This window comes from Oryctolagus cuniculus, chromosome 8, assembly GCF_051225735.1.
Source record: "Oryctolagus cuniculus isolate XC-2025 breed Fujian yellow rabbit chromosome 8, ASM5122573v1, whole genome shotgun sequence".
Lineage (NCBI taxonomy): Eukaryota > Metazoa > Chordata > Mammalia > Lagomorpha > Leporidae > Oryctolagus > Oryctolagus cuniculus.
This window is the reverse complement of record NC_142874.1, coordinates 148,262,795-148,286,498: the sequence shown is the minus strand read 5'-3', so window position 1 is coordinate 148,286,498 and position 23,704 is coordinate 148,262,795. Positions and strand designations below refer to the sequence as shown.

At 53.1% G+C, this 23,704-nt stretch overlaps 1 protein-coding gene across 3 annotated transcripts in view; it reads left to right on the top strand.

The window, feature by feature from the left end:
- The window catches only part of DLGAP2 (DLG associated protein 2), a 571,440-nt gene that overhangs the window by 113,026 nt on the left and 434,710 nt on the right, over positions 1–23,704 (top strand). The gene's annotated exons all lie outside the window — the stretch shown is intronic.

Sequence of the window (23,704 nt, the reverse complement as noted above, 5' to 3'; positions counted from 1 at the left end):
ATTTATTCTGGAATTTTAGAAAATCAGTTTCTTGGGATGATCTTTAAAGATCACATCACCTCCCCTTTTCTTGCCTGTATTCCTGGCTAGAACCTCCAGCACAACGTGGAACAGCAATGGAGATAGTGGGTGTCCTTGCCTGCTTCCCCACTTTTGGCAGAAGGGTTTCGTCTCTCGCCGTGGGCTGTGGTGTTAGCTCTGGATTTCTAGAACTGCCCCTTGGGTTGACATTCGGGTCTGCTGAGTGTGTTGAACAGGAGGGTTTGACGTCTGTCGAACGCTCTTTGCGACTGCCGAGCTGGGCATGTGTTGTGCTGGCCTCTGCTCTGCTGTCGTGCGTTACATTCATTTGACTTTGGATGTTGCGCAGACTTGCCTTCCTGGGCTGAGGCTGGTGTCCAGGAACATTCTCCCATGTTGGTTTTTCCACTTCAGCACTTGTCTGTGGATTTTTTGTTGTATTCATTTTATTTATTTTCGAGTTTTATTTATTTTCATTTATTTGAAAAACAGAATGAGAGAGACAGAGATCTTCCATCCTCTGATTCACTCCTCAAATGCTCACAACAGCTAGGACTGAGCCAGGCGGAAACCAGGAGCCCAGAACTCAGCTGAGGCTTCCCTCATGGGTGTCAGGGAGCGAGCTACTTCAGCCGTCATCTGCTGCCCCCCGGGGTAGCCTTAGCAGGAAGCCAGAGTGGAGAGTGGATCTGGGACTCAGTCGCCATGCGGGTGTCCCAGTGGCATCCTAACTGCCGTGCCTGACGCCCACCCCACTGCTCTGACTTCAGACGATCAGCATCACCACCGTGTGGGCTTCCACAGGGTGATTTTGCCACAGTGCATTTATCCAGTCTCTGATTTTGCCACAGTGCATTTATCCAGTCTCTTTCTGGTGGATATTTGGTCAGTTAGTGGTTTGGCTGTTGTGAGGCAGTCCTTCCTCGGACTTTGCTGTGTGCGCATCTCTGCGGGGTATCTGGCTGGGTTTGGAATTTCCCACGTGGTGCTGCTGACACACGCTCTGCCAGCCATGTGTGACCCTGTTTCTCCACTTTTTAGTGATTCTCAGCATTTTCTCTTAGTTCAGTTTTTCTGGGGAGTGTGTGTTGGTATTCAGTTATACTGTCGATTTTTATTCTCCGATGACGAATGCAGTTAAATATTTTATATATTTGATGGTTGACTCATTTTCAAGGTGCTTATTAAAATGTTCTGCCCAATTTCTAATGAATTGCATTCCTTCTTGGCTCCTATTAAATTTATGCGGGGTTGGTTTGTAGATTATGGGCATCCATCTTTGATTGCATGATTTAGTCCCACTCCATGACTGAATTTCATTTTCTTAATGGTGTGCTTTGATTAACAGGTATTCTCAATTTTAGAGTAATTCATCATTTTGTCCTGTGTGCTGGCACTCTTTTTTATGTTATTTAATAAATCTTCTACTTTAGGATCCTGAGATGGTTTCCTAAGTTCTCTTCTTTAACTGTGGTTTTGCTTTTAATGTGAAGTAGGCTTTGTGTTCAGTGAGTCTGATAGCTCTGGAAAGCTGGAGGCGCCAGTCACCCAGCAGCAGTGCGCGGTGGCCCTGGTGCCACAGCTCTGTCCATGGCATGCTCACAAGTGTGCAGCTATTCCCCAAGGGACAGACTAGGGAAGTCAGCGGGGAGGAGGTTGAGAAGACGGCCTTGAACCTGGGGGTGGGCTGGGTGGGCTGCTGCTTTCCGACAAGCTGATGAAGGGGTCTCTTATGAGTGGGGGTGCTGGCAGAAGAAGGGAGACCCCTGGATCAGAGACAGGATTTCACCACTCACAGCACAGGAAGCACCATGGCTGAGAATGTGTTACTGGTTCCCTCGTCCTGCACAGCCTTTGTCGTGGAGGTACTTCCTGATGGTGCTGTGTGTGGGGCGGGTCTCTCCTGAGGGGTGCTGTGTGTGGGATAGGACTCTCCTGAGGGGTGCTATGTGTGGGGTGGGTCTCTCCTGAGGGTGCTGTATGTGGGGCGGGTCTCTCCTGAGGGGTGCTATGTGTGGGGTGGGTCTCTCCTGAGGGGTGCTATGTGTGGGATAGGACTCTCCTGAGGGTGCTATGTGTGGGGTGGGTCTCTCCTGAGGGTGCTGTGTGGGGGTGGTTGGTTCTCTCCTGAAGGTGCTTTGTGTGGGGTGGGTCTCTCCTGAGGGTGCTATGTGTGTGTGGGGTAGGTCCCTCCTGAGGGGTGCTGTGTGTATGGTGTGGGTCTCTCCTAAGAGTGCTCTATGTGTGGGGTGGGTCTCACCTGAGGGTGCTGTATGTGGCGTGTCTCTCCTGAGGGTGCTGTTTGTGTGGGGTGGGTCCTTCCTGAGGGTGCTGTGTGTGGGGTGGGTCTCTCCTGAGGGTGCTTTGTGTGTAGTATGGGTCTCTTCTGAGGGTGCTGTGTGGGGGGGGGTTGGGTCTCTCCTGAGGGTGCTGTGAGGGGGGTGGGTCTCTCCTGAGGGTGCTGTGTGTGGAGGGTGGGTCTCTCCTGAGGGTGCTGTGTGCAGAGGGTGGGTCTCTCCTGAGGGTGCTGTGTGTGGAGGGTGGGTCTCTCCTGAGGGTGCTGTGTGTGGAGGGTGGGTCTCTCCTGAGGGTGCTGTGTGTGGAGGGTGGGTCTCTCCTGAGGGTGCTGTGTGTAGAGGGTGGGTCTCTCCTGAGGGTGCTGTTGGGGAGGTGGGTCTCTCCTGAGGGTGCTGTGTGTGTGGTGTAGGTCTCACCTGAGGGTGCTGTTGGGGAGGTGGGTCTCTCCTAAGGGTGCTGTGTGTGTGGTATAGGTCTTACCTGAGGTTGATGTATGTGGGGTGGGTCTCTCCTGAGGGTGCTGTTGGGGAGGTGGGTCTCTCCTGAGGGTGCTGTGTGTGTGGTATAGGTCTTACCTGAGGTTGATGTATGTGGGGTGGGTCTCTCCTGAGGGATGCTGTGTGTATGGTGTGGGTCTCTCCTAAGAGTGCTGTATGTGTGGGGTATTCCTGAGGGTGTATTCCTGAGGGTGCTGTGTGGGGTGGGTCTCTCCTGAGGGTGCTGTGTATGGGGTGGGTCCCTCCTGAGGGTTTTGTGTGTGAGGTGTGGTTCTCTCCTGAGGGTGCTGGATGTGTGGGGTGGGTATTCCTGAGGGTGCTGTGTGGGGGGGGGTTGGGTCTCTCCTGAGGGTGCTGTGTGTGGAGGGTGGGTCTCTCCTGAGGGTGCTGTGTGGGGGGTGGGTCTCTCCTGCAGTGTGCTGATCCTGGAACCCCTGCTCTTATCCTGAGCATTGAGGAAATCTGGGAGGGCTGGTTGGAGCAGGTCGCCAGTGGAAATGGCCCAGGAGGTGACCAGTGAGTGCCCTGTGGTTTCTGTCCCCAGCGGTGGCTCCCAGGCCATGCGAGGCCCAGCCAGGGCTCTTACTCCGGTCTCCCTGATGCTGCCGTTCTCAGTCTTCCCACTACCCTGGCTGAATCATGGCATCCTGTGTGCAGCCTGCCCTTGAGGGAGTTTCCAGGCTCTGTTCGTGGCCAGGCTGGTGGGAGCAGGAATCAGAGCCGGCGAGGACGAGGTGGGGGGCTTCCCCGCAGGGTTCCCATTCTCCACATGAATGCATGTTGTGTCCTCTCAGGGTCCTGGAAGGAAAGTCATAGCTGGTGCAGCCTTCCTCCATGGACCATGTGGCATGGAAAACCGTGCACAGATTGCAGAAGTTTTCTGCATCAGAATAACTTGGGTTTTAATTTAGCTTTTTCATGAACTTTTTGAGGTTTGTGTGATTGAATATTGACAGTGTCCTTACTTTGGATGTGAAAGTAGAAGACAGGGAAATGCTTTGTAATAAAATAGTGCATTTTTACACAAGCGTGTGTGGGCGTGACGGCGGTCGGTGACCTGGTGGAGAGCCAGAAGCCTGCATATCCTGGGGATGTGCGTGTCACTGTGTTGTTTGCGATGTTTTATTCACAGTGAAGAGAAGGCCTGTGTGGTGCCTCTCTCCGTGCGTGGAGAATCACTCCAATGTGAGTGCACTCAGCAGCTCCAACACCGTGTTACCGTCCTGTCCCGGCTAGACTGAAAGCTGGGCCGTCCCAGGACCACCCCCAGCGGGGCCTGTCCACCTTGTGTGCATGTCTGGCCTGACAGCAGGACGCGGTAACCATGTTTTTATTTTCCTTTTTAACACCAATTGTAAGCTGTCGGCTCTGGGCAGCGCCCATCAGGCCGTGAGAGGCGCAAGCCATGGGTGGCAGCTGGTGGTTTGTGTGCCAGCGGCAGGGGCTGCAGGAAGGCCGGCACCCCAAGTGCACACTGCCAAGTCTCATCAGACCCACGTGTCTCCCCCAGCTCGGCCACAGCCTCCCTGTCAGCCCCCAGGGGCGCCGGGCTGTGGATGTTCCCTGCGTGAGGACCACCCGCCCACATCATGAGGGGCAAGGACACGCGTGTTCTCAGAAGCAGCCTGTGAGCCGTGGCTGTGGCAGACCTGCTTGTGCATCCAGCTGCTCTGTGTGACACAGGCTTGGCTCTTCCCAGACCCAGCCTGCCACAGTGGCTTCTCTCAAGGCGTTCCTGCAGGCCGGAAGTAGACAGAGTGTGGGCAGCTGCTCCTGGACCCCACCAGCTCAAACCAGCTCAGACCAGCTCAGACCAGCTCTGGTGACAGCCAGGCTCTCTGGCACGTGATCAGGGAAGTCCCATGCTGGAAACTTGGTTGTTCCTCTGCTGCTGAGGCCGTGATTTTGGGGCTCTTGTAAATTTTGTTAGATAATTTTCCTAGTGGCTATAGCATTTGTTTTTGTTTAAAGTTATTTTCTTAAATATCATGCAGATGTAAAATATCTGACAAATGATGACAGAACAGAATAGAAATTTTGCTGTTTCATTTGAGTCTGCCTGTGCCCCCTTTGAGTCTCTGTCTTTTTAATAATTAGATTTATTAAGATATTTCTATCCCCTAAACAAAATATTACTTAGTTTTACAAGTACAGGTTGAGGGTCTCTTATCCCCAGTGCTTGGACAAGAATTCCAGGGCCTGTGCTGTGGTGATGGGCACCAGTTCACGTCTCAGCAGCTCCACTTTGGATCCCGTGATGAATGTGGGAAAGCAATGGAAGGTGGCCCAAGTGCTTGGGTCCCTGCATCCGTGTGGGAGACGTGGAGGAAGCTCCTGGCTCTTGGCTTTGGCCTGGCCAGGCCCTGGCCATTGAAGCCATTTGGAGAGTGAACCAGCAGATGAAAGATTCTCTCTGTCTCTCCTTGGTTTTTTTTTTTTTTTTTCCAGACTTTGGAATATTTGCACAAAATGAAGACACTTGAAAAAAATCTGTGTGAGTGTGCAGTCGGTTTAAGTTCCATTTTCTCGCGATGGTTTGCAGTTCCCCTGCACACAATGAGGCAGCTTGGGGAGGGCACCCGGGCCTGAGCACGAAGTCCTTCACTTTGTACTTGCAGCCTATGCACAGGGCCTGGGGCAGTTTGCTACAGTACCGTCCATGCACCTGTGTCCTGACTGCTGCCTGTCGCTTGCCCTGGCGGATGGGATTTTCTACCTGTGCCATTGAGTCAGCTCTCAGGAATTTGAGATGTTGGAGGACTGGGGGGTTGGGGATGCCCTGTGTTCTGACTTTGTGTGCTGAGGGCTCCCTCTGCCTATCTCTGTCTCACGACTTAGACACAACTGCACTGTGCTCACAGCGGAGCTCGGTTTTTGGGATTTCAACTGCATGAATGCTCATGACTTCTTCCTACATGCTCCGCGCGAGAACAGGCGAATTGTTCCCAGTCCCGCTGTTGCCTCGGGCTCTGTGAATATTCCTCTTGGTGGCTCAGACTCCTGTGTGCCCTGTTCCACCTCTGTTAGAAGACGAGCTGCCTTCTAGAGTTGCTGTGTCATTCCACACTTCATCAGCATCCACGGCTCTCTGTCCTGCTGGCACGTGGCACGATCGGATCTGTGGATACGAAGTGGCATCCCACTGAATTTGTATATGCTGGCTACAGGAGTCTGAGATGGGGCCCTTGGCGTGTTTCTTGGCTACAGGAGGATGGAGCACTTGGCATGTTGCTTGGTTACAGGAGACTGAGACAGGCACTTGTATTTCTCGGCTACGGAGACTGAGATGGGCACTTGTATTTCTCGGCTACAGGAGACTGAGATGGGCACTTGGCGTGTTTCTTGGCTACAGGAGACTGAGACGGGCACTTGTATTTCTCAGCTACGAAGACTGAGACGGGCACTTGTATTTCTCGGCTACAGGAGACTGAGACGGGCACTTGTATTTCTCGGCTACAGGAGACTGAGACGGGCACTTGGCGTGTTTCTTGGCTACAAGAGACAGAGACGGGCGCTTGGCGTGTTTCTTGGTTACAGGAGGATGGAGCACTTGGTGTGTTTCTTGGTTACAGGAGGATGGAGCACTTGGTGTGTTGCTTGGTTATAGGAGACTGAGACGGGCACTTGGCGTGTTTCTTGGTTACAGGAGGATGGAGCACTTGGCGTGTTTCTTGGTTACAGGAGGATGGAGCACTTGGTGTGTTGCTTGGTTACAGGAGACTGAGACGGGCACTTGGCGGGTTTCTTGGCTACAGGAGACTGAGACGGGCGCTTGGTGTGTTTCTTGGTTACAGGAGGATGGAGCACTTGGCGTGTTTTTTGGTTGCAGGAGGATGGAGCACTTGGCGTGTTTCTTGGTTACAGGGGAATGGGGCACTTGGTGTGCATTTTCGGCCTTTTTGGTGACAAGTGCACACGTGTGTGTTTCTCATGTTTCCTGTCAGAACGGGAGGCAGTTCTGGTGCACATGTGTGTTTCCCATGTTTCCTGTCAGGCGGGGAGGCAGTACTGGTGCCCATGTGTGTGTTTCTCATGTTTCCTGTCAGGAGGGGAGGCAGTGTTGGTGCACACATGTGTGTTCCTCATGTTTCCTGTCAGGAGGAGAGGTGGTGCTGGTGCACATGTGTGTGTTTCTCATGTTCTCTGTCAGGAGAGGCAGTGTTGGTGCACACATGTGTGTTCCTCATGTTTCCTGTCAGGAGGAGAGGTGGTGCTGGTGCACACGTGTGTGTTTCTCATGTTCTCTGTCAGGAGAGGCAGTGTTGGTGCACACATGTGTGTTTCTCATGTTTCCTGTCGTGGGGAGGTAGCACCAGTGTACACGTGTGTGTTTCTCATGTTTCCTGTTGTGGGGAGGTAGCACCAGTGTACACGTGTGTGTTTCTCATGTTTCCTGTTGTGGGGAGGTAGCACCAGTGTACACGTGTGTGTTTCCCATGTTTCCTGTCAGAACGGGAGGCAGTTCTGGTGCACATGTGTGTTTCCCATGTTTCTTGTCAGGCGGGGAGGCAGTACTAGTGCCCATGTGTGTGTTTCCCATGTTTCCTGTCAGGAGGAGGGGCAGTGCTGGTGCACATATGTGTGTTTCTCATGTTTCTTGTCAGGAGGGGAGGCAGTTCTGGCACACATGTGTGTTTCCCATGTTTCCTGTAAGGAGGATAGGCAGTGCTGGTGCCCATGTGTGTGTTTCTCATGTTTCCTGTCAGGAGAGGCAGTACTGGTGCACACATGTGTGTTTACTGTCAGGAGGAGGGGCAGTTCTGGTGCACACGTCTGTATTTTTCATCACTGCAGAGTACTGTTGATTTGTGGTTACCAGGCTTGGAGAACAGCCTTCTGTCCCTGATTCACTGAGTACTGCGAGGCATTCTGAATGTACATTCTCTCGGGTGCTGCCGCTTCCTGTTGATATAACCGTGTGTGACGTTTGCCTCTTGCCTGTTACTCTGGTGCCTGCTGTACTGTCTGATCTTCTTTGTGTCTTTAAAATGCGGCTCAGTTGGACTTTCCTTTCTCTTATGTTTACCTGTTTGGCTTGCCTTTACTTTGTTTTGGATTCTTTTCCCATGCACTCTGCAGGCCTGTAGTGTTCCTTCTGTTGTTCCCTCGTGAGGATTCGCTGTTAGGTGCATGTAGCCCTCGGGACGAGCTGCGGGATGTGCGGCTCCGACACTGGAAAACCTGCGTGTGGCAGGAGTGCTTTACCTCACATACTCGGTCGGCTGTCATGGAACCCACATGGGCCTGTTGCTTTCCTCTTGGGAAGATTTAGAGTGTCAGACTTACAGAAATGTTCAAGGTTTCTGGTTCCTTTTGACACAATTCAGGAAAACGTACTTAGAATTTTTTCCTGCCGTCTTTAGTTTCCAAATGTATTGGCTGATTTCTGTATTTCTCGTGGTCTTTGCATCCCATGTAGTTCCGTCCTCTTTTCATGGTGATGATTGTCAGTGTTGTATCTGTAATTGCTTTCTAGGGTTTTTCTTTGTTTTTCAGTGTTTATTTATACGACTTGAAAGGCAGAAAGGCAGGCAGGCAGGGAGTTCCTGTGCGGTCTTTACTCCCCTAGTGCTCACAACGGCTGGGGCTGGCGCAGTTGAGGCTGGAAGCCTAGTGTGTGGCAGGAACCCAAGCTCTTGTGCCATTACCTGCTGCCTCCCAGGGTCACACTGGCAGGACACTGGAATTGGGGGCAGAGCCAGGACCTGAATGGAGGCGACTCCCAGATGGGGTGCAGCTGTCCCAGGAGGTGTCTTAGCTGCTGTGCCGAACACCTGCTGTTCTAAATTTTTAATTAAATGGAAATTGGTTTTAATGAGAGCTTCAGTTTTCTTTACATGTCTTTCTCCCCTGTAACTCTGGCTGCAACTCCTCGATGAATGTTTTGCTGGCTCAGCTCCCTGCGCACATTCCTGTCTGGTTTCTCTTTTCTGTTCCTGTCACTATTTGCACATCTCTGTCTGCACTCCCCTGGTGATACTCGGTGGCTGGCTTTGTCGGTGGGGTGCTTAGCTCGCTGGTTCGTTTGTTGTTTATGCTGTTATTTCAACTTAATGTGAACACTTGTGGAGGGCATTTGTTACAGTGGTTAACATGGTGCTTGGGACGGTCACATCCCACATCTGGAGTGCCTGAGTTCACACCCTGGCTGCTGTGTGTCTGGTCCAGCTCCTGCTGGTGTGACCTGGAAGGCAGCAGGTCATGGCTCAACTACTTGAGTCCCTACCACACACTGGGGAGACCCAGATTGAGTTCCAGGCTCCTGGCTACAGCCTGGCCCAACCCTGACTGTTGTGGGCATTTATGGGGTGAACCAGCAGGTTGCACATCTGTGTGTGTGTGCGTGTGTGCGCACACACCTGCCTTTCAAATAAAAGTAAATGAAAAAAGCTGTGAATAGCTACAGGGCGATGGCTGCCTCTGGGATACTCGTGGGCTGCTTCCTGTTAGCTGGGGTGTGTGGCACTCTGCTGTGCTCAAACTGTACCTCCCACCCCAGCCTCCGGCAGACAGCAGCCTGTGTTCTGTCCTGTACCCCTGCTTTTCCCAGAATGCATATGAATGGAGTTGCACGTCCCAGAAGCCTGTGACACAGCTGCTTTCCATTGGCAAACCCACTGGAGACCCATCTGTGCTGCCGTGCGCCACAGTGTTCCAAGGGCTGTGAGCTCTTAGGAACTCAGCCACCAGAGACTCAGCCATTCCCACAAAGCTGCCCTGACCGTCCATGTGCGTTCATGTAAATGTAGTTTTTATTCCAGTGGGCAGCTCCTGCAGTGCCAAGGACGGGGCAGCCATGTCAGCTGAGTGCTGCCAGGCTCTCCTGCTCCCGGGTTCCCGTGTCATGGGCAGGTATGGGGCACCTCCTCCTGGGGATGTCACTGTCCCCTCGCTCTTCCGTGGGGTGGACGTGTCTTCAGGAGGTTTTGCTGCCCCTCCCTGTCACTGTGCACCGCCAAGGGGAGTGTCAGTTGTGGTCTTTACCTGTTGGAAGATGTTGGGGTGGCTATGTTCATGGTTGTTTCTGAGGTTCCTTGTGTATCTGAATGCTAGTCTTGTCTTTTCCTCCGCTGACGTCTTTCAAACAACAGATATCTTAACTTTCATAGTGTACACTTCGTCAGGTTTTTAATGAATTGTGCTTTTGGCGTTGTATTTAAGAACTCAGCCTAACTTAAGACTGCAAAGATTGTGATTTCTTAAAAAGTTTGCAATTTGGGTTCTATATTTAAGTCTGTAATGCATTTCCAAAAATTATTTACTTGAGAGGGATAGAGGGAGAGGCAGAGGGGGAGGGAGGGAGGGAGAGAGAGAGAGAGAGAGGGAGAAAGAGATTTTTCATTTGTTGGTTCACTCCACAAATGGCTGCAATGTATGGGACTGAGCCAGGCAGCAGCCAGGGGCCAGGAGCTTCTTCCAGGTCTCCCACGTGGGTACAGGGGCCCATGCATTGGGCCATTTTCCGCTGCTTTCCCAGGCACATTAGTAGGGAGCTGGATCTGAAGTGGAGCAGGTGGGACTCGAACCGGTACTCATGTGAGGTCTCTGTGTGTCGCAGGCAGAGGCTTCACTCACTGTGCCACAGTGCCTGCCCCATGATGCAGTTTTAAAATGATTTTTCAGCTTCAGGAATAAGTTGAGATTTGATTATTTATTGCATTTTGTTCATTTTTATTTTTCTTAAAAGAGTTACCTTTTTTAGGGTGCTTTCAAGTTAATAGTAAAGTTGATAGGCAGGTAGGATTTCCTGTGTACCGTGCTTGTCACAGCCTCTCCTACCCTGAGTTGCCATCACCCATAACACTCCACCCGAGGGTACACTACCCAGTGGGTGGGTCAGAGACACTGTCACCCATAACACTCTACCTGAGGGTGCACTGTCCCAGTGGGTGCAGCCACCCTGAGATGATGTCACCATAACATCCCACCTGTGGGTGCACTGTCCCAGTGGGTGGGGCCACCTGAGACACCATCACCATCGTCTCCCAGCCTCTCACTTTGTTCTCATTTTCTTGAGAGTTTTTTTTCTCTTTTTAAAAATGCTTATTGTCGCTCCCCCTCTTCGTGGAGGAGCAACACAGGACCCTGCGCTGTTCTTTCGTCTGCTCGGCCCTCCCCGGGTTTGCTGCTGGTTCTTCCCGGGTTGGCTACTATCCCTTCCACCTCCGTGGAAGGGCAGTTCCCCCTGGCCACATTCCCCACTTCCGCAGGGGAGCGGCACACCGCCGGCCGGCTCTCTCGGGGGCTGCACGGGTTCCCTTAGATGTTCCCCATAGATGTTCCTGGTGCATGCCGTCTCTCTCCTCCTTTATAGTCCTCCTCCGCCAATCCCAACTCGGCTGCCCACACGCCGAGTACGCTGCTCTCCAATCAGGAGCAAGTCCTACAGTTTATTGGTTGAACTGGAGGCAGCTGTGCGGAAGCTGTTTACTCCTCTCCCAGCGCCATATTGTGGGAGAGCAGATGCATAGAATAAGTCTTAATTCCAGTAACTCAGTCTAGTCCGGTTTGCTCCCCACACTTATGAATATAAAAATGGATTTCATGTATTTCATAGGTGCAGTTCTAATATGATAAGCATACTTCCCTCTCTCCCTCCCTAAATCCCCCCATTTCTTTCCTTTCCTTTTTTTCTTAATTTTTGCAAAGACATAATTTTAATCCCCTCTAAAATCACAGGCATAATCTACCACTTACCATAATAGTCAACAAGTAAAAATAGAAAGACCACAGTCCCACAGGAGCATAAACAAGGGCTAAAGCAACAATTACACCAAAGACATCCCTGCCATTCCTGTACAATTTTGTGTTCTATATTAGTTGCCACAGATCAAGGAAGACACACGGTGTTCCTTTGGGGTCCTGGCTTTGTTTTACTAAACATAATGGTTTCCAGTTGCATCCATTTTGTTACCAAAGACAGGATTTCACTTTTTCTAGGGCTGAGAAGTGCTCCATAGTGTATATACACCACATTTTCTTTATCCAGTCAACAGCTGATGGACATCTGGGTTGATTCTGTATCTTAGGTATTATAAATTGAGCTGTAGTAAACATGGGGTACCTGTCACCCTTTTATATGCAGATTTATTTTGGTTTGGGTAGATTCCCAGGAGTGAGATGTCTGGGTCATATGGTAGGTGTACATTCAGACGTCTGAGATATCTCCATGCTGTCTGCTACAGTGGCTGCACCAGTTTATATTCCCACCAAGAGTGGATTACGGTACCTTTTTCAGCAAATCCTTGCTAGCATTTGTTGTTTGTCCAGCACTATGTGTTGGACAGACTACCCAGGCTCTGGGGGGGGGGGTGATGTCTGTGTAAGGTGTGAGGTAGGGGTCTTTATCCATACTTGTGCACACACAGAGGTCCAGTTCCCCAGCACTATGTGTGGACAGACTGCCCCTGATCCAGGGGTGATGTCTGTGTAAGGTGTGAGGTAGGGGTCCTGCTCTGTAGTTGTGTACACACAGAGGTCAAGGTCCCCAACACTATGTGTGGACAGACTGCCCCTGCCTCAGGGGTGATGTCTGTATAAGGTGTGAGGTAGGGGTCCTGCTCTGTACTTGTGCACACACAGAGGTCCAGTTCCCCAGCACTATGTGTGGACAGACTGCCCCTGCCTCAGGGGTGATGTCTGTGTAAGGTGTGAGGTAGGGGTCCTGCTCTGTTTTGTGCATGTTGAGACCCAGATCCTAGTACCACTGTCCTTGCTCCAGGGCTTTCAGCTCCTTTATCTTCTTGACATTTTAAAAACCTCAAATGTTTCATTTATTTTTTTAAACCTTTGAATCAAAACTGCATTTTTCAGCATATCTGTATACACAGAGCTTAGAAAGATTTTATTTTGAATATTTCTTTGCTGTGAAAATTTTAATTATAGTATCTAACCTGTCCTACTCTTAGAAAGAGTTGATTATTACTCATAGCTTTTTTTTTTTTTTTTGCAAGTGGTTTTGTTTAGGAGAGGACTACTGAATTTGTATTTAATGTGGTACTCCTAGTTTAAGCATCTATTAAATAATTGAATTTTTATATTTGTCAGTCACTCTGCGCACACACATCTTCATATTACATACAAAATTAATTAAATCACTAGGGATTTCATTTTTTAAAGATTTATTTATTTGAAAGGCAGAGTTACAGAGGGCAGAGGAAGAGAAGCACGGCGGCGGGGGGCGGGGGGCTTCCATCTGCTGGTTCACTCCCCAAATGGCTGCAATGGACAGAGCTGTGCTGATCTGATCTAAAACCAGGAACCAGAAGTTCCTTCCAGGTCTCCCACATGGGTGCAGGGGCCCAAGGACTTGGGCCATCTTCTACCGTTTTCCCAGGCCATAGTAGAGAGCTGGATCGGAGGTGGAGCAGCCAGGACTCGAACCGGTGCCCGTATGAGATGCTGGTGTCACAGGCAGTGGCTTTAGCCATCGTGCCACAATGCCTGCCCTAATCATGAATTTCACAAAGAAAAGTTCCCCAAATATTTAAATGTAATTAAAGTTTGTGGCCATTTATAAATGTTTTATTCATAGTTCTTGTATCTTGAACTTAGTCACAAGTACAGGCCACAACACCACAGTGATTTTAAAGATGCTAACTTTCCAGAGGGGGAAACACTTCCTCTACCCTCTTAGCCTCTGCCCCTGTGTTGTGGGCCAGGTTGGGCCTCAATTAATTTTCCAGACTCTTGCCTTCTGCCTAGAGGAGAATTCTAAGTGCAGGCCCAAACACGATAAAATACATAGGCTCATTAGGGTTTTATTTCGGGAAAGTGGGCCCAAGAAGGGAGTTATCATACCATGCTCTGCTCGTCCTGAGTCCACGAGGAAGAGAGAGCATCCGTTCTTCCTAGCTTTTTATGAGCTTAGAAGAACAGAAGTGTTTACATGGTTCCACCCCCACATCCCGGGTAAGAAGAGGTCCTTCCTGGGGAAGTGTCACCTGATTGACAGGCAGCTGGACATGGTAACACAGAGCAAAGGAGGTGCTGCTTTCTGCTCATGAACTTGGAATTATCCATCTAAGTTTCCTCACACCACCTGGGGCCTGTGTGTAACCTGGCAAGAGTCAGTGCCATGGGAGTGAAGGCTGCTCATGTCTGCAGTGTCACTGGTTCCCTAGCGTGGTCAGGTTTGGGGCTAATATCTCTGACCTCGCAGGGGAAGGGAGGGCGAAAGAGCTGCCAGAGAACAGGTGTGCACCCATGGAGAGATCTCGGGGTCTTTAGGAGTCTGGGAGGGTGGTGGTGATGTGTGTACAGGGGGAGTCGCCTGGGCACTGCTGGTCTGGCCACTGAGGGTAGAAGCAGGGACTCAGCCACAGCTTCGTCACCTCCCAGGGTCTGCATTAGCAGGACTGTCACTCGGGAGCTGGCAGGGAGCTCTGGCACTGACCTGTGGGTGCTGCTGCCTCACCTGGTTGGCTGGACTCAGGAGCTGGGCAGGGAGCTGGGTGCTGAGCTGTGGGTGCTGCTGCCTCACCTGGGCGGCTGGACTCAGGAGCTGGCAGGGAGCTGGGTGCTGAGCTGTGGGTGCTGCTGCCTCACCTGGTCGGCTGGACTCAGGAGCCGGGCAGGGAGCTGGGTGCTGAGCTGTGGGTGCTGCTGCCTCACCTGGGCGGCTGGACTCAGGAGCTGGGTGCTGAGCTGTGGGTGCTGCTGCCTCACCTGGTTGGCTGGACTCAGGAGCTGGGCAGGGAGCTGGGTGCTGAGCTGTGGGTGCTGCTGCCTCACCTGGGCGGCTGAACTCAGGAGCTGGGCAGGGAGCTCTGGCACTGACCTGTGGGTGCTGCTGCCTCACCTGGGCGGCTGGACTCAGGAGCTGGCAGGGAGCCTGGATGCTGAGGAGAGGCGTGGTCTTAGCCTTGAGGAGAGGCGTGGCCTGAGCCTTGAGGAGAGACGTGGTCTGGACGCTGAGGAGGGGGTGGTCTGGACGCTGAGGAGAGTCGTGGTCTGAGCCTTGAGGAGAGACGTGGTCTGGACGCTGAGGAGGGGGTGGTCTGGACTCTGAGGAGAGGCGTGGTCTGGACGCTGAGGAGAGGCGTGGTCTGGACGCTGAGGAGGGGGTGGTCTGGACTCTGAGGAGGGGCGTGGTCTGGACGCTGAGGAGAGGCGTGGTCTGGACTCTGAGGAGGGGGTGGTCTGGACTCTGAGGAGGGGCGTGGTCTGGACTCTGAGGAGAGGCGTGGTCTGGACGCTGAGGAGAGGCGTGGTCTGAGCCTTGAGGAGAGGCGTGGTCTGGATGCTGAGGAGAGGCGTGGTCTGGACTCTGAGGAGGGGGTGGTCTGGACTGTGAGGAGGGGGTGGTCTGGATGCTGAGGAGAGGCGTGGTCTGAGCCTTGAGGAGAGGCGTGCTCTGGACGCTGAGGAGGGGCGTGGTCTGGACTCTGAGGAGGGGCGTGCTCTGGACGCTGAGGAGGGGCGTGGTCTGGACGCTGGGGCGGAGCTGAGGCCTGAGGCTCCATTTAGCTGGAGTGTGAGGCTAGGGCTAGGCGCGCGGCCGTGGCGGTGTCTTCTGGAGCGACTGCCGTGGATCACTTGAGGACCCTGCATGAAGCCATGGCCGTGTGTGGAGAGGGGTGTCGGGGCAGAGGCGGCGGGCAGTGGGCCCCACACGGACGCCTCTTGCTGGGAGTAGAGGGAACTGCCGGCAAGGGCCGCTTTGCGCGCGTGGAAGCCGTAGTGCCCAGGAGCCGGAGTTCTGCTTTGAGCTTGTGCTGCTCCTCAGAACCGGGGGCACGGTGCTGTGGCGGGCGCTGCGTTCCCAGCCACGCAAACGTGGGACCTTCCACCCCGGAGAGCCCGGACGCCTGCTGAGGGAATCGGTCACGCTTTTCTCTCGCGTGGTTCGCTTTTCACTCATTTAGTGACGAGGCCTTGCCCTGCGCCGTGTTAAGTAGCAGGTGGGGCAGGAGACTCCTCTCAGAGCAGCGTCGGCCGACGCCCCTTTGTCCGGCAGGCAGGCCCAGTGGAGGCCCCCGTCCGAGTTCAGCCCAGCCGCCCTTGCCCCTCTCTCCCCAGTGCTTTGAGGCTGTCAGAACCTGGCTTGCTGTTTTTCACCAATCCTGATCTTTTGACCTGGATCAAGAAAATACGCAACACCAGCACACTGAACGCGCTGGCGACCAAGCAAGGCATTAGTTTCAAAGCTGGGAAGCCAGTCTGTGACAGCCTGGCAGTGGCCCCTTCCCCTCTCCTGAAAGTGACCAGTTGCCCTGACTCACTTTAGGATGTATTGGCGGCACTGTGGGACTTCACTGTGCAGAGAATCCTCACTGCTCACAGGAGCTGGATCAGCAGCCCTGCTGTGGTGCGAACCATCAGTCTGCAGACAGTGACCTACCTGATCTGTGTTTATTTATTTATTCTTTATAACATTGCTTGTTTCTTAAATATTTATTTATTTGTAAAGCAGAGCCACAGAGAGTGGGAGAGATAGAGAGCAAGGCCCTCCATGTGCTGGTTCACTCCCCAAATGGCAGCAACATCTGGAGCTGGGCTGATCCAAAGGCAGCTGCCGGAGCCTCCTCCAGGTCTCCCACGTGGGTCTGGGTTTATTTTATCAGATCCATGAACAAATCTGAAACAGCTTGAAAAATTCTTTGCCACATGGGTAGTGGGGATTTGATTCTAGCACACTGATCACTGTGCTGTTTTGTCTCCTGTGACATTCAGGCGACAGCTGATTTGCTGAATGTGGTCCATCAGTGAACGATGCCAAGACATTGGCAAGATGGGGAATGTGTTTCAAAGGAGCTGTGGCCGCCTGGTGCCTGTCTTACGTCCCGGGCATTCACGCTGATGGATTTTATGGGATGCCATTTCACTGAGTGAGAGCCGTTTGTTTTGTGAGCCTGGCGAAGGCGATTTCTGTTAGCTTTGATGTAGGAAACCCTTCCAGCAATCGGAACTCATTGCCTTCTCTCTCCCTGGTGGCAGACACAAGTGGAGCTGTGCGACAGGGGCCTCACCCCGCGCCCAGTGCACTTACTGAGCTCAGTTTTCAGACATGGAGTGCAGCAGTGCTGACCCCAGAGCCCCAGTGCCCCTGGGCTGCAGGCGCTCACTGCACAGCTGTGGCCTCATTGCAGTGGCACTCAGTGTGTCTGTCTCCTCGCGTCATCCCTTCTCCTCAGGTAAACAGATGACCCTGTGGATCCCACGTCAGACCCCGACCCTGAGCAGGGGCCTGGGCTGCTTTACTGGCAGTGGTGCTGCATTTGCTTTCTAGTGTGTGCACAAGGATGGCAGGTCGGCCAGATGTCCCTGTGCCCTCTGTCCCCTCTCTGTCAGTCTCTCCTGCTCTCCCAGGCTCAGCTCAGGGCCCCTGTGCTTATGGCTTTCATATCAGCCGGTGTGGAGTTGTAGGATGCTCTCAGACCTTCCTGGCTCTGCCCCCGCCTGCCTGGTGGAGGCAGCTCCTCAGGCTGCCTCTGGCTCTGGTTCAGCACTGCTCTCCCTCAGCTCTGTGCCCCAGCAGCCGGCCCAGCACCACACCACAGCTGTAGGTTTGAAAAAATGTTTACTTGTTTATTTATTTTTATCTGTATGAAAGGCAAAGTGAGACCAGCCTCAGGGGAGGGAGAGGGAGGAATGAGGAAGGGACGAAGGGAGACCTTCCACCTGCTGATTTGCTCCCAAATGCTTACAACAGCCATGGCCCGGTCAGGCTGAAGCCAGGAGCTTCATCTGGGTGCCCACGAGGAATGACGGGGACAGGTACTTGGGTCATCTCTGCTGCCAGCCTCCCAGGGCACATTTGCCAGAAGCTGGATCAGAAGCGGCGTGGCCTGGTATAGGACGCAGGCGTCCTAAGTGGTGGCCCAGCCCTCAGTGCTGCACGCCGTGGGTTTTTGTCACTGTGGAGACCCCCTGGCAGATCCTCAGGCTGGACTCGGGTGGCTTGGCCGTGTCTGCAGGCAGCTGTGGCTGGGCCCTGACAGGCGGAAGCTGACATCATGATCCCGAGTGTGGACACCCTACATAGTTCCCAGGACGTGGAGGCATCATGTGTTATTAGAGCAGGGAAGCTTTTCCTCAAAGGTCAACAGGTGGCAGTTGCCACGTTTTCAGGAACTCGGTGGGAAGCCAGGGTCTTTGTTCTCAGGTCAGGCAGCAGACCCCACGCCTCAGAAGCGCAGGGACTTCCAGAACAGCCCAGTTGTCTGAGCTGTGAGGTGTCAGCGTCAGCGCTGGCTGCTGCCATGGAGACCGCTGTACGCTCTGCCTCTGTGTTGTGTCCTGTGCTCAGAAACAGAGCTCAGAGGCGTCCACGACCTCACCCGAGGGGCCAAGCAGCAGGGTCCAGTCTCTGTCACAGTGGCCCAGACAGGAGAGAGGAGCTGTGCTCCAGCTGGCCCTGTGACTGCTCAGAGGTTTGCTTTGGAGTTGAGGACATATGCCCCTCCCCTGTGTGTGCTTCCGTGACGAGAATCTGCACATTTGAAGCTAGAACAGGCACATAACAGTGGAAGCATTCCACCTAGTGGGATGACAGTTTCGCCTTTTGCTCCCCCTTACTCTGTCCCATGGGATGGATCTCAGCTCGTCCTCCCCTGGGTCATGGTTTCTGCAGAAGGACCGGTTGCCAGGCCCTGGGCCTCCCTTGTCCTGCCTCGCTAGCTCCTCCCAGGAGTCTGAGGTTCACTCCTCACATATGTTCCTTGGCCTTCTCTTTGGAAGGAAGAATGGATGAAAAATCCAGTCAGGCAGCCTGATCCTGTCATCTGTTATCAGCTGTAAATTCTAGTGAATTACCGACGTGATTCTGCTTGGCAGTTGGTGGTCATCTCTGCTTTTCTCCTGTCAGCTTCGTCGATCGCCTGATTGCGTGAGTAAGCAGATCAGCATCTCTGGCTTTCATACACGTTGCAGACAGAGTGCCGTATCCTCTGAAACACAGTTTATACTGGTTCTACCCCGCGCCCTGCCAATGTCTTGACAGCACCCACATCTTTGCGAAGGGTAAAATACCCACCAGAAAGCAACATGGACTTCTGTCCACTCCGGGAAGTCAGATGCCACTATCTTTTCTGAGTGGTGCAACTTCTGTGGCTTTTCAACAAGATTGCATTCAACTTCAGGCCGCATTTGTTGATGGAACTGCGGAGTGATTTGCTTACATCCGCAACTGTTTTTTGTAAACTTGTTGCTTGTGCTGGACACTGAATCTTCACAGTGAGATCAGACCTAGTACCTCACAATCTTTGGGGAAATTCTTCAGTCCTCACTTGAGTATTTGCAGGTGCTGTGACTATTACAAAGGGGTAGTTACTGCTGCAGTTTTAGTGCAGCGCCTCAGCTCTGCGCCGGGCTCCCAGGACCACCCTGCACAGGGGATATCCTGGAGGACTCCAGGACTTGGTGGAAGTGTGCCCATGGCTAAAATCAGTTACAGCGAGGGGCCCAGAGCATAACCAGTGTGAAGGAGAAAAGGCAGTCTGTTCATCAAAGGTGCTGAGACAGTTGGACATCTGTGCTTTCTGATCAGGTGTTCTGTACGTCCATAAACTAATGAAACTTACTAATTTAAAAATGTAGTTAATATACTTATTCTGTTGTCACCAAAAAACTGAGAGGTGAAAAAGACCAGTTACTCTTACTTATACTCTTGCCTCGAGAGGTAGCTAATGTCACACCTGGATTTGAACTCAGTTTCTCCAACTCAGTCTTAGTTCATAGGAGGCATCTACCTCCTCTGCCCAGTGTCCATGTGCTGCTGTTCCTTGGATGTGTGAGCCTCGGGATGCTGCCCATGGCTGGACATGAGAACACTGGCTGCCTTTGTGAAGAGCTGAGTCCACCGACAGAGGAAGTGGCCTCAGGATTCCAGGATCTCTGTGTGTTCTCCCTGATGTGGTCTCCCTGACCCAGGATCTGTGTGTTCTCCCTGGCGTGTGACCTCTGACCCTGGATCTCTGTGTGTTCACCTGGTGTGTGACCTCTGACCCTGGATCCGTGTGTTCTCCCTGATGTGTGACTTCTGACTCTGGATATCTGTGTTCTCCTTGGTGTGTGACCTCTGACCCCAGAACTGTGTGTGTTCTCCCTGATGTGTGGCCTCTGACCCTGGATCTCTGTGTGTTCACCCTTGCATGTGACCTCTGACCCTGGATCTCTGTGTGTTCAGATGTGTGACCTCTGACCCTGGGTCTTTGTGTGTTCACCTTGGCAAGTGACCTCTGACCCAGGATCTGTGTGTTCTCCCTGGTGTGTGACCTCTGACCCAGGATCTCTGTGTGTTCAGATGTGTGACTTCTGACCCTGGATCTCTGTGTGTTCGCCCTGGCATATGCCTCTGACCCTGGATCTCTGTGTGTTCTCCCTGATGTGTGACCTCTGACCCTGGATATCTGTGTTCTCCTTGGTGTGTGACCTCTGACCCCAGATCTGTGTGTTTTCTACCTGATGTGTGGCCTCTGACCCTGGATCTCTGTGTGTTCTCCCTGATGTGTGACCTCTGACCCTGGATATCTGTGTTCTCCTTGGTGTGTGACCTCTGACCCCAGATCTGTGTGTTTTCTACCTGATGTGTGGCCTCTGACCCTGGATCTCTGTGTGTTCAGATGTGTGGCCTCTGACCCTGGATCTTTTTGTATTCTCCCTGGTATGTGACTTCTGACCCTGGATCTCTGTGTGTTCTCCCTGGTATGTGACTTCTGACCCAGGATCTGTGTGTTCTCCCTGATGTGTGGCCTCTGACCCTGGATCTCTGTGTGTTCACCTGGTGTCTGACCTCTGACCCTGGGTCCGTGTGTTCTCCTGGCGTGTGACCCCTGGGTCTGTGGTCGCCTTGACCTACTGCTGTGGCCGTCCAGTGGCCTCTGGGAAGCTGGCGTCCCTTGTGGTGGCACTAGCTGCACTCTCAGGGCCTTTGTGAGGGAAATTTTCACATCACTGGTCAGAAGCTGGAAGCTGGAAGGCTTCCCAGGTTTTTGCAGAAAAATCACTTTAATTACCAGTGGCTGACTGCTGCCAACTCCACTGATGCCACTGGGTGGCTGAAAATAAAGCCCGCCCCCACTTCAGACATCTTCCCAGGACTCGCTTTTCATTCATCACCCTGCTCTGCACTCTGTGGCGGACTGGATGCGCCCGAGGCTGTGGTGGACCGGCTGGGACTGGTGCCCTCAGCCACTCCCCGCAGGGTGACCGGGTGATTCACTGCGGAGACCGTCACATTCCTTCTTGCTTTTCCGTCCTGAACCCCTCACCATGCATCTGCCCGTTTCCTTCTGTTTCTTCGCAAGAACACATAGATGATGAACGTCTTTGATTCACACCTTCATCTGTGTGTTGCACATGCATTTCCTTGGTGCATGTGTGTGCCAGGCAGGCTTGCTGGAGGTGGAGACGCAGTGGCCCGGGCACCCTGTGCAGTCTGAGTGGTGAGACAGACCATGAGTCAGCAGGCCAGTGGTGATGTTTTAGGCCGCAGCGAGTGTCTGGATCACACGAGTGGGACGAGGTGAGGGAAAGGGGGGGGGGTTCTTAGGAAGGTGGCATTTGAGCAGAGACCTGAATGGCCTGAGGACAGAATTCGGTGACTCTCTCCACCTAGCATGAATGTCAGCAGAGGTGGGTGCAGTGGCTTCTTGTCCTCGTGCAACAAAGAGTTCAGACTTGAGACAGAGAGCAGTGGGAAGCAAGGCAGCAGGGTTTATTGAGGTAGGGCGTCCATCAGAACAGATGGGACAGAATCCAGGAGTGTGCCTGGTCACTCAGACTGGGGAGAGCAAGGGCGCATGGTTAAATGGAGAGCGTGCACCATGCAGGCCAGGCGGGCGGCTCAGCAGAGAGCTCAGTGCTGAGTGTGCAGTCCGTATTTAGACTGGGGCTTCTAAGGTCCGGTTCTCTCAGTCTTTCTCCTCCTCCTCCTTCTCCTCCTCCCCCCGCCCCAGGACGAAGGGCTTGCTGAGTGTGAGTTAGGTGGAATTCCTCCCAAGGCTTCACCGCTCAGTGCTGTCAGACTGGGGAGCCCACCTGGCGCAGGGCAGAGGAGCCTCCCCTGGGCGCCTGCCTTGGAGGAAGGCTGTGAAGGATTTATTGCTCCAGGTAACCCGGGTGGTGCTGAGCAGAGAGGATTCTCCTGGGGAGCTCTCCTTGGGGGGAGGGCTGGGACCACAGGAAAAGTTATCAGGGTCTGGGCAGACCTAGGAAGTATAAAATCCATGGCTGCTTCCCAGGTGAGCCTCTGCAGGTGCTTTGCATGTCTCAGGCCCTGCTCACACGCAGGCTGATTGCTAACTTCCTACCTAACAGGAACACCATGTGCAGAAGGCCTGAGGTCAGTTGTATGTGAGGAGGCCAACTGCTCCCTGCAGTGCAGGCGCCCCCCACCCCCATACAGAGTCCCAGCTACCCCACTTTCAACCCAGCTCTGTGCTGACGGGCCTGGGAAAGCAGTGGAAGATGGCCCGAAGTGTTACAGGGAAAAGTGGCAATGAGGAAGGCTTCTGTTCTTGTCTCCACGCAGACAAGGCAGTGAGCAAAGCAAGCTTAGTTTAAGTCAGAACCTCCGTAGAAACTGATCAGAGTGGAATCTTTAAAGCACAATTCATGGAGCAATCAGCCCATTGTCTTCCTGTCTGGCCTGCTCAGGATAAAACAAAAGGCCACCAGAAATGGGGGGTAATCTTTCTATTCTCACAATAAAGTAGAAACTCAGAAGGGAGGGATCAACAGCTTTTGGGGAGAAGCCAGCGTCTCCCCTGATTGTTAAGGGACTCCCCCTTCTCTCATCCAACAGGGACCTGACCTAGCTGCCTGTTAGCCCATCTGTCACACAATGTCTTGGGTTTGGACTCTGGGCTTGGGCATAGCCCAGTGTCAGCCTTTGTGGCCCTTTGGAGAGTGAACCAGTAAATGGAAGATTGATCTCTTCCCCTCCCCCACTTTCAAATAAAAAAAAAAAACCTTAAAAATAGGAGGGAATGTGCAGAAGGGAGGTGGGGGACATCTGGGGCAGGTAGCTCAGCACTGTCCACACCGCGGGGAGACTGCTCTCCTGAGATGGCACTGAGCGGGGTGCATCCCTTCATGGACACAGTGACCTCAGCAGAGGGCCCAGAGGGCCCAGGCGGAATCCTGGACTCATCCTTGGCCGAGGAGGTGGTGGACGTCTGGGGCAGGCAGCTCAGCACTGTCCACACTGCGGGGAGACTTTGCTCTCCTGAGATGGCACTGAGTGGGGGTGCATCCCTTCATGAACACAGTGACCACAGCAGAGGGCCCAGAGGGCCCAGGCGGAATCCTGGACTCATCCTTGGCCGAGGAGGTGGTGGACGCCTGGGGCAGGCAGCTCAGCGCTGTCCACACCGCGGGGAGACTTTGCTCTCCTGAGGTGGCACTGAGCGGGGGTGCATCCCTTCATGGACACAGTGACCACAGCAAAGGGCCCAGAGGGCCCAGGCGGAATCCTGGACTCATCCTTGGCTGAGGAGGTGGTGGATGTCTGGGGCAGGCAGCTCAGCGCTGTCCACACCGCAGGGAGACTTTGCTCTCCTGAGATGGCACTGAGTGGGGGTGCATCCCTTCAGAGCCATGGATGCAGTGACCACAGCAGAGGGCCCAGAGGGCCCAGGCGGAATCCTGGACTCATCCTTGGCCGAGGAGGTGGGGCTCCTGGATTCTGATGCAGCTGAAGGGTGCAGCAAGGGGATTCAGAGGTGGCTTATTGATTGGATGTAGGTGTGAGGGTGGTGGCTGATGGGTAAGGGTGTAATGGTGATATTGGCCAGACTTATTAATAATTTTAATATTCATAATTCTATGGGTTCTTGCCATCTGTTCAGACAAGAATTCTGAATATTGGCTCAAGATAAACCAGGCGATGTGGTAAGTTGTAACATTTATTCAGTGAGAGAAATGCACAGGAGAGTGAGGGCTTT